A 12,841-nucleotide genomic window follows, 5' to 3' on the forward strand; every position below is an offset into this window, starting at 1 on the left:
AGGCCTTCTTTGTCTGTTTCCTTCCCCTGCTCTGGCCCCCAGAGCGGGTTTACCAGAACGCTACTGGTTGTGAGTGCTTCTTCTGTGTCCTGAGAGCAGTGGAGAGCCATGGAAGGTTTTAAGCAAGAGCAGTGACATGCTCTGAGTTGCATTTACTTTTTCTTTTTGAAGATTGGCCCTGAGCTAACATCTGTTGCCAATCTTCCTCTTTTTTTTTCTCCTCAAAGCCTCAGTACACAGTTGTATATCCTAGTTGTAGGTCATTCTAGTTCTTCTGTGTGGGACGCCACCACAGCGTGGCTTGATGAGCAGTGCATAGGTCTGCACCCAGGATCCCCACCAATGAATCCGGGCTGCTGAAGCAGAGCATGCGAACTTAACCACTTGGTACGGGGCCAGCCCCTGAGTTGCGTTTTGAAGAGACCGGAAATACAGGAAGTGAATTTGGGCCAGAGAGACTGGTAGCTTAGACTATGGTGAGGGCAGTGAAGCGAGAAGTAATGACCTTGACAGAGATGCGGAGCAGGGAGTCTGCCCTCCTCCCTTTCTTTCCGGAAGTTGGTCCCACCCCCCGCCAGCTCACCCCTCTGCTCTCCTCACTGGCCGCCACTGGCCTGTTTGCTGAAGCCGGTGCCCCCAGGCACTGTGGGGTATTGGAAGGGCACACGTGGAGCCAGTGGGCACTCCTGGGTGCCAGTCCTGGCTAGGTCACCACCACCTCCATGTCCTTGGGCAAGTCACCAAAACTGGGAGCGTCCGTCCCCAATTTGTTAAATGGAATAATACCCGGCAGACATATTTGGAGGATGAACCAGCTAATAGACACGGTAAGAATTCACTATTCTTATGATTTCTCCTATTATTTCCCCAACCCCCTTGTAATCAGGAAGACAGGAGCCGGAATCTTAGAACTCCACGGGGGAAAGGCTGTCAGTTCTGGCTTATCGGGCCTCGGGTCACGTGCAGCGGGGCAAGCAGAGAAAGGAGGAGGCGTGGGCCTTCCCTTCCCGCAAGGGGTTTTCACTCCAGTTACGTTTAATTAAATTCGACAACGCTTCCTGACACCTACTAGGTGCCGGGCATGGCGCCAGGTGCTCGCAGAGGGCGCCCGTGATGGAGTGCGGAGAAGCTCACAGGCTGGCAGGGGCGACAGACGCCAGGCGACTCTATTTTAAGGTCTACGAAAGGAGGCAGGTACGAGCCATTCATTCACGCAGGCAGCCACCACGTGCCGTCGGCAAGGGAAGCAGAACAAACAGGAAACAACAGGAGAACAATAGATGGAGAATTGTAATTAAGTGTAAGATTGTAGGAAGCAGATGGCAAGTGGGGTAGAAATTCCGAGACGGGAAAAGCACACCAGAACACTTCAATTACCCAGAATTCGCAGATTCTGCAATCTAAGTTTTCTAGAACTCGACTGAAAACCTGGAGCCCACGGCAAGACGAGCAACGGCTAAGATTTAGGAGCCAGGAGCTGTCCTTAATGCGGGTTAATTCACTTAATCCTCACCATTAGTCTATGAGGCATGTTATCTTCCTCCCATTTTACAGACGGGGAAGGTTAAGAGGTGGAGTAGCTTATCTGGGTTTACAGAGTCAGGATTTGAACCCAAACCCCCTCGCTCCAGAGTCCAAACTCTGACACAAAGCTGTGCCATCTCAAGCTTTGGAAAGAAGAAAGGAGCTCCCATCACTTGGTACCTTTAGCCCTAAATACACATTTTAGCCGCAGGGAGCACTCATTGACCTGGCACGTCTCAGCTTCCATGGATGCCTTGTAATCCAGATCTTTCGGGACCTGCTCCTGTGGGTGGCTCGACTTAACTCGATTGTCCCGAAGATTAAGGGACCAAGCCAATTAGAGCGTAAAACTCTGGCATCACTCATGGTGGCGTATGTGCAGGAATAATTATACCTTCTAAAGATCCGAGAGGTTGAGACCTGGGCAGGGGGCATCTTTAAAATCACTCACTCATTCTTTCGTCCTTTCATCGAGCAAACAGGAATTAGACACCTGGAATCTTCCTTATAGAATTGCTTTGAGGAGTAAAGCAGATGATACTCACAAGACGCCTGGCACATAGTAAGCCTGCAATGCACTTCAGCGATTTTAATTAATATTATTTGCATCACCATTGTAAGGGAGGTAGTATAGGACAATGGTTAAGAGTGTGGACTCTACATCAGACCACCCAGGGTTCAAAGACCAGCTGTACCACTTTCCGACTGTGTGACCTTGGGTGAGTTACTTAACCTCTCTGAATCTCAGTTTCCTTATCTGCAGAATGGAATTATGCGGTACCTGGGAGGATGCAAAGAAGTAGGACCTGAAAGCGTTTTGAAAATGCACCCTCCCAGCTGTTAGCTGCATTTATTAGCACTATCACTCACTAACAGTCTTTCTTTGAGCTCCTTGCTACTAGTTGGGAGAATGCCTTTGGGCATTCAATTTAGTGAGGACACCAGAAAACGCCCTGGACTGCCACTGTCCAATACAGTAACCACTCACCATGTGGCAGCCAAGCCCTTGAAATGTGGCTCTTTCAAGTTCGTATGTGCTGGAAGTGTAAAATACACACTGAATTTTGAAGACAAATTTTAAAAGGAATGTTAAATATATCATTAATATTTTTATATTGCTTACATTGGAAACAACATTTGGGATATATAATGGATTTAATAAACATAGTATTAAAATAATTTCACCTTTTTAAAAACTCTTCTTAACGTGGTCATTAGAAAACTGACAATTAAATATGTGGCTTGCATTGTATTTCTTTTGGAGAACGCTGGTTGAGACCTCCCGTTTTACAGGTGAGCAAACTGAGGTTAGAGAAAAGGAGAGATTTGCCTCAGGTTACACTAGAGGTCAATGGCAGAGGCTGGACGGGCACCCGGGCCTTCCAAATCCTGGCCAGGGGTCTTTGCACCCCACGGGTGCCCCCCGCCCCACACACATACGCACACACTTCCACGCAGACACACATCCCCGTTCTGGAGATCTGTAGCTGAGTCATGCACACCACCCACGCAGACCCTGACTGAGGGCTGTGTTCCCTCCTTACATTTCTGAGCAGGTGTTAGCAATATGTCTGCTTAATCAAGCTCATAAGACAATAACAGATTCCAGTCGTATGGACGATGACACAGCAGGGCTCCTCACAGCAGCGTGGACAGCCCAGGCTTCCCACACTCTCCCCATCAGCATCTTCCTCAGTTGCTGTGTCCTAGGCAAACGTCACTCTGCATCTCGCCTCCTGTCTGCCAGTGGAGGGCTCTGAGAGCAGGCAGTCAGGGAGCTGTCTACACCCGGGCGTCCCCGGCTGCTTACGGCTGCTCCCCCCACATCACATGGTCCTCTCACCCTTCCTCTTCTCCTTCCCTTCCCTTGACTACGGACAGCATTCTTTCCCCCACAACCCACTGTTTCTCAGGCTCATTATCTACAGCCTTTCTTTACTCTCAGTCTTCCTCATCTCCGTCCTTACCTCCATCCACTTCCCCATTCTCATCTCCATCTTCATCTCCATCCTCATCTCCATCTTCATCTCCATCTTCATCTCCATCCTTACCTCCATCCATTTCCCCATCCTCATCTCCATCTTCATCTCCATCTTCATCTCCATCCTTACCTCCATCCATTTCCCTATCCTCATCTCCATCCCCATCTCCAGGCTCATCTCCAGCCTCATCTCCAGCCTCAACTCCATCTCCATCCTCACCTCCATTCTCACCCCCACTCTCACCTCTTTCTCATCTCCTTTCTATTCCCTTCTCCATCTCCATCCTCACCTCCATCTTTGTCTCCATCCTTGTCTCCATCCTCATCTCCATCCCCATCTCCATTCTCAACTCCATCCCCATCTCCATCCCCATCTCCATCTTCATCTCCATCCTTACCTCCATCCACTTCCCCATCCTCATCTCCATCCCCATCTCCATTCTCAACTCCATCCCCATCTCCATCCCCATCTCCATCTTCATCTCCATCCTTACCTCCATCCACTTCCCCATCCTTATCTCCATCTTCATCTCCATCTTCATCTCCATCCTTACCTCCATCCATTTCCCTATCCTCATCTCCATCCCCATCTCCATCCTCATCTCCATCCTTACCTCCATCCATTTCCCTATCCTCATCTCCATCCCCATCTCCATCCCCATCTCCATTCTCACCTCCATCCCCATCTCCATCCCCATCTCCATCCTCATCTCCATCCTTACCTCCATCCATTTCCCTATCCCCATCTCCAGGCTCATCTCCAGCCTCATCTCCAGCCTCAACTCCATCTCCATCCTCACCTCCATTCTCACCCCCACTCTCACCTCTTTCTCATCTCCTTTCTATTCCCTTCTCCATCTCCATCCTCACCTCCATCTTTGTCTCCATCCTTGTCTCCATCCTCATCTCCATCCCCATCTCCATTCTCAACTCCATCCCCATCTCCATCCCCATCTCCATCTTCATCTCCATCCTTACCTCCATCCACTTCCCCATCCTCATCTCCATCTTCATCTCCATCTTCATCTCCATCCTTACCTCCATCCATTTCCCTATCCTCATCTCCATCCCCATCTCCATTCTCAACTCCATCCCCATCTCCATCCCCATCTCCATCCTCATCTCCATCCTTACCTCCATCCATTTCCCTATCCTCATCTCCATCCCCATCTCCATTCTCAACTCCATCCCCATCTCCATCCCCACCTCCATCTTCACCTCCATCCACTTCCCCATCCTCATCTCCATCCCCATCTCCACCCTCAGCTTCATCTCTCTCCCCATCCTCATCTCCATGCTCATCTCCATCCTTACCTCCATCCACTTTCCCAGCCTCATCTCCAGCCTCAACTCCATCTCCGTCCTCACCTCCATTCCCATCTCCACCCTCATCTCTGTCTCATCTCCTTTCTAATTCCTATTTCCTTCTCCATCTCCATCCTCACCTCCACCTCATTCCCTTTTCCAGTCCCTTCCCGACTTCCATTCCCTTCTCCCGGCCCATCTCCATCCCCATCTTTATTCCCGTCTCCAACTCAATCCTCATCTATGTCTCCATCCCTCCCCCATCCCCAACCGCATCTCTAGTCTCATCTCCACGTCCACCCCTGTTACAATCTCTGACCAAGGTCAAAGTGAGCAGCCCCCTTATGTGCCCCGTGCCTGGGAGAGATCCCATGACCCCAGGAGCAGTGCCTAGTCCAAGGCAGCCAGCCAACCACAGGCACAGGCATAAAGTCTACACAACTTCCCTCACAAGAATAATCCCAAGTTCCAAGTCAGGCTCCAGAATGAGCAGTGTAAAGCAAGGCCACCTGGATGTGACCCAGGTGGCACATAATGGCAGAGAATCGTCAACAAAGACCCCTGACTCACCCATCTCTCCCCCACTCTTCTGTGACAGTGCCCAGTGCGCCCACCTGCACCGTTGACCCGGAATGACCCTCCTCGGGTGAAGAGACCCCGCGCAGCATGTTTGCTTGGGGAGGGGTAAACAGCAGACGTGGTGGTGGCGAGAACCTAGACACGGGCTGAGATTCATAATTTACAAACCTCTTCCAGTCACATTATCTCACTCGTGTAACGCCAGCCCTGGGTGGTAGGCAGGCCTCCGTGCTGTCAGTCCACCATCATGGTCAAACGAAGGCCACTACCATAAAACTCCCCTGAATGCACTGACCCCGAGTCAAGCCAGTGGACTTCCCGGTTTATTTCTGACATCGCCTTAGGCAGAGAGAATTAATGCTAGAAGTTTCTTTGATTTTGTCCAGCATCAGGAAAGGCAAGGCGGCTTTGCATCTGACACAGGCGCGCATCACAGCTAACCTGCGTCCCCACTGCTCCCCGGCCAGGGAGGGAGGCGGGAGTGGAAGTTATTTGACACTCGACAGTGAACATCGACACGGCAAGTTAACGGACGGGGGATCGGTTTCATGAAATTAACTCTGAAATACTGCCTGTCTTTATCTTGAAAGCAGAAACTTTGTTTTAGTCATCGTAATTCATTTTGGAGCTAACGCGATGGCTCTTGGCCCTGTAAATCATCCTGTGGCCTTTGCAATTTGGGAGCACAAGGCTGTTCTTATACGAACCCCAGTAGGCCTGTGTCTAACTGTACCACTAGAGTTAAATTCTCTCCCCACCATGAAGGGCCCCAACTCCCCCTGAGGAACTGACTTGAATAGAGTCAGACCAAGCTTCCAGCCCAGGCTCTGCTACCAACATCCCATGAGACCTCGGGCAAATCAACGGAACCACTTGGGCGTCAGTTTTCTCATCTATAAAATGGGTTCCATAAAACATATCCTTGCAACCTTTCAGCTTCCAGGATTTTTGAGAGGAGAAGTAGATGAGAAGACAGACGTAAACGTTCCATAAGGACGGCAAAGGCTGTGTAAACGGAAAGGGATGGTTTATATTATTTCTTTGATTGCCTACACTCCTCCCTTGTCTGTCCCAGGAGCGGCCATTGTCTGGAGGAGGGGATCATCTCTTCTGTTGCTTGGGTGCCAGTTCATGACGTGTTTAGTGCACTCCTGCTCTGGGCGTCATTTATCATGGGATGGTAATCAATTAGATTTTGGGGCGGGATGGGGGAGGGAAAAAGACAATTCACAATTATATTATTCGCAAAAATCCATTCTTTGCTCTCAGCATGCCGGCCCTATTGACTGGCTTCCTTTTCAATCAGCTCCTAGTCATTACAGCACACTTCAAAAACAAGAAGAAAAGAAAACCACCCTCTTATTATAAAAGTGTCCATGAATATAAATGTCCCTCCATGTTCCCTATTTTAATTTCTTTCCTTATTTTTTGGTCCCGCATCTCAGTCTCTTTCCAATCCTCTCCACCAGTCTAGTCTCTCTCTGCTTCTTCAAGATGCTGCTCAGAAGAGCATCTCTTCCAGGAAGCCTTTTGCGCTCCAGCCACACTGAGCTGCCCAAGGTTGCTTCCTCACCTTGCTCACCTCCTCTGTGGCCTGCACATACCGGACCTTCTGCTGGTTGACTCTGCCTCATCCTTTAGGGCTGGCCTTAGTTGTTGCCTCCTCCAGGCAGCCTTCTAGGACTTGGCCAGACTGGATTAGGGTTTATCTTCTGGGTTCCTGGAGCAGCCTTACACTTGTCATCCTTGCAAGTGCTTGTCCTTCTGTCCTTGGTCCATGTCTGTTTCTCCACTAGACTGTGTGTTCCCTGAAGTCTGGGGCTTTCTCCTTCTTCAACCTGACCTCAGAGCTGGTGCAAGCCTGCCACACAGGGATTCAATTTCAATTCCTATTTCCTTCCTTCCTTCCTTTCTCCCAGCACAGGCAGGCACACAGCCTCTTGGTGGAGGGAATCCCACAGGACCCTGTAACGCCCTGCCCCCAGCTCTAGCCTGGTTGTGACCGGTGCCACCTTCCCCATCACCTTGCTCCCAACGCACCGAGATTTTTCTGTAGGGGGAGGTCCGTGAACACCCTGAGCTTATTCCAACCCCAAGGCCTTTGCCTCTGTTGCTCCCTCGGCCTGAACTCCTTCACTCAGCTCTTCGCATGGCTGAGTCCTGCTCATCTTTCAAGTCTCGGTGCAAATGGCACCTCCCAATCTAAGCCAGGTCCCCCTTTTACTCTCTGTCACAGCACTTTATTTCCCCATAGAGCCCATCATAATGCATGATTCTTTCATATATTGGTTTGCACACTTCTTCTCTGACACTCCCAGTGGGAAGCACTCACCACGAGGGCAGGAACCCCTCTTGTCTATCACAGCACCCCAAGGGCCTGACACACAAGGGTTTGCTCAATCAGTATTTCTCAGATGGATGAGGGAACGAGCGAGGGGAGGGACCCAAGTGACGTGCCCTCCAATCCCTGCCCAGTTTGGAAGGGCTGACCGCTCCAGCCCAGCCCATGCCCCCCTCTCCCAGCGGAAACCCGAGGAGGAAGACCCCACCAGGGGGAGGGGGGACTCCAGCAAGAAAAAGAGAGGGAAAAAGCACAAGTCTTTGGTTTATGAGAAAATTAAATATTGAACTGAGTAGTAACAGCAGCCAAGGGGAAAAGAAAACCTGACAAAAAGCCCCAGACGGAGCTGCCATCAGCGACAGGAGAGAGAAACGCAGCGTCTGTGCCTGTCTGGGCTGCCACGGCCCTTTTATGTGGCAGCTGCTGAGCAAAGCCCACTGCCCCTTCCAACAGGAAGCGGGCGGAAAGCCATGTGCTGATGCAGTGGCGAGGGGTGGGGGACCTGGGGTCTAGGTCATTGGGTGGCTGCTGCCCGGGACCCTCCCTACCCGGGGACAGGAGCTTTTCTGAGTGGAGGAAACTCAGTGGCTGCAGGCATAATGCATCCCCTGCTTCCACTTGGCAGGGAGCTGGCTGGCAGCCCCTGCTCACCTGCCTCGCCCCCCCTCTGCCAGCTGTTGTGCTTTCGCAGTGGTGGAAGATAAAATTAACAACCCCAACTGGAGGCTCTGGCTGCCTGCTTGGGGGGAGCAGGGGCTGCTGGAGCGGGGGCGGGCAATCGGTGAGGCTGGGCAGAGCAGGATGCAACTCCGGTTACTGCTGATGGAGAAATAAAATCCTGCTCGCACACGCACTTAAAGGGGTAGAGGCGAGGCCGGGCCGCAGGTCTTGGTGTGGGATCTGGATTTGCGTTCTTGGTGCTGTTTCGTGGACTGTGCCTTTAACCTGGTGGTTCTCAAAGTGTGTTCCGCGGACCAGCAGCATCAGCCTCACCTGGGAGCTTATTAGAAATGAGCCTCATTCCAGACCTGCTGGATCAGAAACCCAGCGCTGGGGTGGGGTCCAGCCAGCTGGGTTTTAACAAGCCATCTGGGAGATTCTAATGCAAATTCAGCGTGTGAACCACTGGTTTGACATCTCTAGAGATAACAAGACCCACTTGGTGGGGGTGGTATGTGCACTAAGTACCTGGTCCAGGGCAGGTGCTCAGTAAACAGTAGGGAAAATTATTGCTGATGGGAGGGTAAGGCTCAGGGGGATTAGAGAACCTCTGGCTTCTCGGGGGCTCAGCACACAGGCATAGGTGGAACTCTCCAGAGACTGGCTCTCTGCACTGATCAGATCAAAGGACCTCAAATCCTCAAAGCCCCGTCCCTCAGAAGTCGTGCAACTTTCTGCTCATGCCTTGATTGGCAGCCTGTCAGTGTCCCCAGTTTTCTGATTGGCCTCCTGGGCCGCCAGTCCCATGTGGACCCTCCCTGTGCCTGGGATTTGCCGGCTGGAAGCAGCCGGTCCTGCAGCCTGCCTGTGGCTACCCCGTGCGACCGCCTGGGCCCTTCCGTGCCATTGTAGTTTATGTGGCAATAGAGCGAATGTGTTCAGGCCCACGATAAGTGCCATTTCTGCAGAGATGAAATCTATGGGGTGTGACATGAATCCATTTTAAACAGCAGCAAGGCTGGCTATTTGGGGGATGTTTTCAATGTATCCCTGAGGTATATATTACACACATGGGTGATTTTACCAGGTGCCATATTTGTAGCTTTCAGAAAGAAGCCTCTGGAAGTGCACGGAAGCCTGAGGGGGCCCTGGCAAGTGGGGAAGACCTGGCCAGCGGCCGTGGCACCCAGCTCAAGCTCTTCCTGCTGAAGGTCAACTTCAGGCTGCTCTGAACCTCCCCCTCCCCCAGAGAGTAGTGGGCTGGGGCTTGGAGACTCTGGGTGGGCCCCACGCCCTCTTCCCTACCCTGGGAAACCTCTGTGCCTTCCAACAGAACCACGTACCCCAGCCCCGGGTTCTCGGGGTTAGAACAGCGGGGGAGCCCTGTTGGATCTGGATTGGGATCCATACAAATACAAAGGCCAGGATTTGAATTCCTGGCCTTCCCCACCCAGGCCCTGGCGCTCCTGGCCCCGAGGTCTCCATCCGTCAGTTCCCAGGTGGCATGTCCCTTAGGCAGGTGCTACCTTCCTGGGCCTCGCCCGCAGAGCAAGGAGGACACCGTCTCATGTGGGGAGCTTGTGAGGACTGAAGTACAGACAGGGGCCGCGCCTGCCAACCTCCTTGGAAAGCCCGCCCTGCTCCCTGCCCCCCCCCGCCCCCCCCCAACAACTCCCCACTGGGAGCCCTCCCTCCCAGCGGGAGATTTCCCGGGGGCTCTGCGGCCGCCGGAGTATTTCCTGTCCTATCAGCATTTCGGGATTGATTTCCTGAGTCAAAGGGCAAGTAAATCATTCTTGCCGCTTACTTCTCATAAAGCAATTTCCAGGAGACACGAGGAGCGGGGAGCAGTGGAGAAGGGGCTTTGGCAGGAAGGTGATTGCCCGTTTTCCCTCTCCGACATTTTACTAGGAAAACTGTCAAACCCATCCAACAGTTCAGAGAACTGTGCAATGAGCACTCATGTGCCATCGCCCCAGCTCTCCAGTGGTCACTGAACTCTGCCAGCTTTGTGGCACATTGACGGGATTGTGTCTTTTTAAAGGGGTGAGGCAGAGCTTCGTCCCCAGCGAGATCCAGCTCCTGGCCAGGGTGGAGGGGCTTGATTTAGGGGTGAGGGGGTCTCAGAGATTCAGCCCACGCGGGCTGTCCATGTCCCGGGGCCTCAGCCACCTGTGTCATCTCTGACCTCCTAACCTCGTCCCTCGCAGGCCCTTTCCAGCCTCAGTTCTCTCATCTGTAGAATGGGGATCTCAACAGCGCCTGTCGCACTGGCTGCTGAGAGGGTGGACCGAGCTCCTGCTTGTGAAGTGCTGCGCAGGACGCATGGTATGGTGAGTCCACGTACCAGGCCGACGGGGGGTCCATCGGCCGTCCCATTTGTCAGCAGTGACCTCCATCCCTGGGCCGGGAACAGTGGGCAGCCTTGGTCTACACTACTCACTCTGGCTGCTGGCCTGGGAGCTCCTCAGGCTGGGGACACTGTTCGCTCCACTGACTAGGGCCCCAGCACAGGGCAGCACAGGGCAGAGCTCAGTGGCGTCTGCAGAGTGGACGCTGGCAGGGGTCACTAGGGGGGCGGATTCACTCAGTCAGTGTCCTCCTCTGCACCCTGAGCTGAGGGCCCATGGGGTCCCCAGGCACACAGAGGGCGGTGTGGGGGCTGGGGAGGGCATTTGACAGTCCTCTCTGCTCCCCGGCGGTCACCCTGGGGCAGGTTCCACGCTCAGTGCTCTAATGCATCGGAGCTGCCCAGAACCCAGGAAGTCGGAAGTATCGTCTCCATTTTACAGAGGCAGAAACCGAGGTTTCAAAGGCACGGTCCACAGCTACGCAGCCGGCAAGGACCCAGGCTGGAACTTGAACCCGCGTCCGGCCGAAGCCCTCAGCCAAGCTCACAGACCTGAGTGCCCGGCTGGCCTGCTGCTCACCTGCTGTGGGATCTCTCCCAGGGCCTCGGCTTCCTGCCTGACCGGTGAGGTGGCTGGACTAGGCGAGTCCTAAGTCCTCTCCAGCTTGAAAACTCTATGGCTCTGGGCAGGGGAGGTCGAGGCAAGCTACAGCAGGAGGGCTGAAGGTTAGGGAGGAGGAGGACTCGCCAGCAGACAAAGCCCAAGCTCTCCCTGATGAGGAGCCTCAGGAGTGCGGTCTCTCCTCTGATGGGCCTGGGGTCCACGGGAGAATCAGCCGGGAGGGTGTGGCCGGCACCAGAGTTCCCTCGCTCCTGCTCCCAATGTCCAGGCTGCGGCAGGGAGTTCCCAGCCTGCCCGGCTCCTGTGGCATCCCTGACAGCCTGGCCTCAGGGGCCTGCATGGCCTCGTCTTTCCTCTCTGTCCATAGCCACGCCCGATGGGCGGAGGGCAGCAGGGCCCGCGCAGCCTGGCATGAGAGAAGCGCCTTCCCAGAGGGCCTTTTCCTCACCTCCCCACCTCCCACCAAGACTGGCACAGCAGGTGGCTTTATAGGGGCTCAGGAGCCAAGCTGACGCATCCTGGCTCTGCCACCTGTCAGCTGGGTGACCTTGGCAAGTCGCTTGCCCTCTCTGTGCTTGTCTCCTTATCTGTAACACCTGGGACATCTGGATCATCATAATATTGACTTGATAGGGTTCTTGTGAGCATGATGTAAAAGCATTCAGACCCTGGCCTGGCACCCGGCAAGCGCTGAATAAACGCGAGCCACTGTCGTTATTGCTGCTGTTATTATGATCCCATCGCACTCCCTGCTCCTTCCCTGTGCCCTGGGGTCCTGCCACACCACACGGAGCGCTGCCGACCTTCCACGCTTTCCTGCTCCCACGCCGTTGCCTACAGGCTCCTTCTGTCTGAAACGCCTCCTGTGCTGTCTGCCCCCAGCCCACCAGGCCTAGCTCGAGGCCACCTCCTCTGTGCAGCCCTCCTGATGCCTCCTCCTGAAGGAGACTCTCCTCCCACACCCCTCAGCTGTGCCCTAGTCCTCTCTTACCATCCTTGTTTTCCTTCTGCTGGAATTCTGGAGACCTGTGCCCTTCTCTGTCTCGCCCATCACTCAGGGACTCCTTCGGGGCAGCGGCTGGGTCTCACCGCCCTCTCGTCATCCCTGGAGCCTGGAGGTTAGGCTCTGCGTTCAGAGAGAGGGGCTGGGACTCTTGGTCACCCACTAGCCATGTGATCTTGGGCAAGTGGCTTGCCGTCTCTGAGCCTCAGCTTCCTCTTCTGTAAAATGGGAATACCCACCATCCCCCTCTCACCAGCCGTCGTGGGAATTAAAGCAGAGAACACGCATAAACTTACTATAACGCCTGGCACGTGCGGCACGCTCCATCCGTGCCGGCTCTTGTTGTTAAGATGATTGTGAGTGTTAAGATTATTTGTTATTAAGATTATCACTCCCAGGGAGCGAATCCTGCCTCCTCATGTACAGATGGGGAAACTGAGTCCAGGGCATATCACAAGCTGGCAGCAGAGATGGAC

General features: G+C 53.6%; 1 protein-coding gene across 10 annotated transcripts in view; it reads right to left on the reverse strand.

Moving 5' to 3' along the window:
- IGSF21 (immunoglobin superfamily member 21) overlaps positions 1 to 12,841 on the reverse strand; it is a 242,232-nt gene that overhangs the window by 16,269 nt on the left and 213,122 nt on the right. The window lies entirely within an intron of this gene.

The sequence above is a fragment of the Equus przewalskii genome, chromosome 2 (assembly GCF_037783145.1).
Source record: "Equus przewalskii isolate Varuska chromosome 2, EquPr2, whole genome shotgun sequence".
NCBI lineage: Eukaryota > Metazoa > Chordata > Mammalia > Perissodactyla > Equidae > Equus > Equus przewalskii.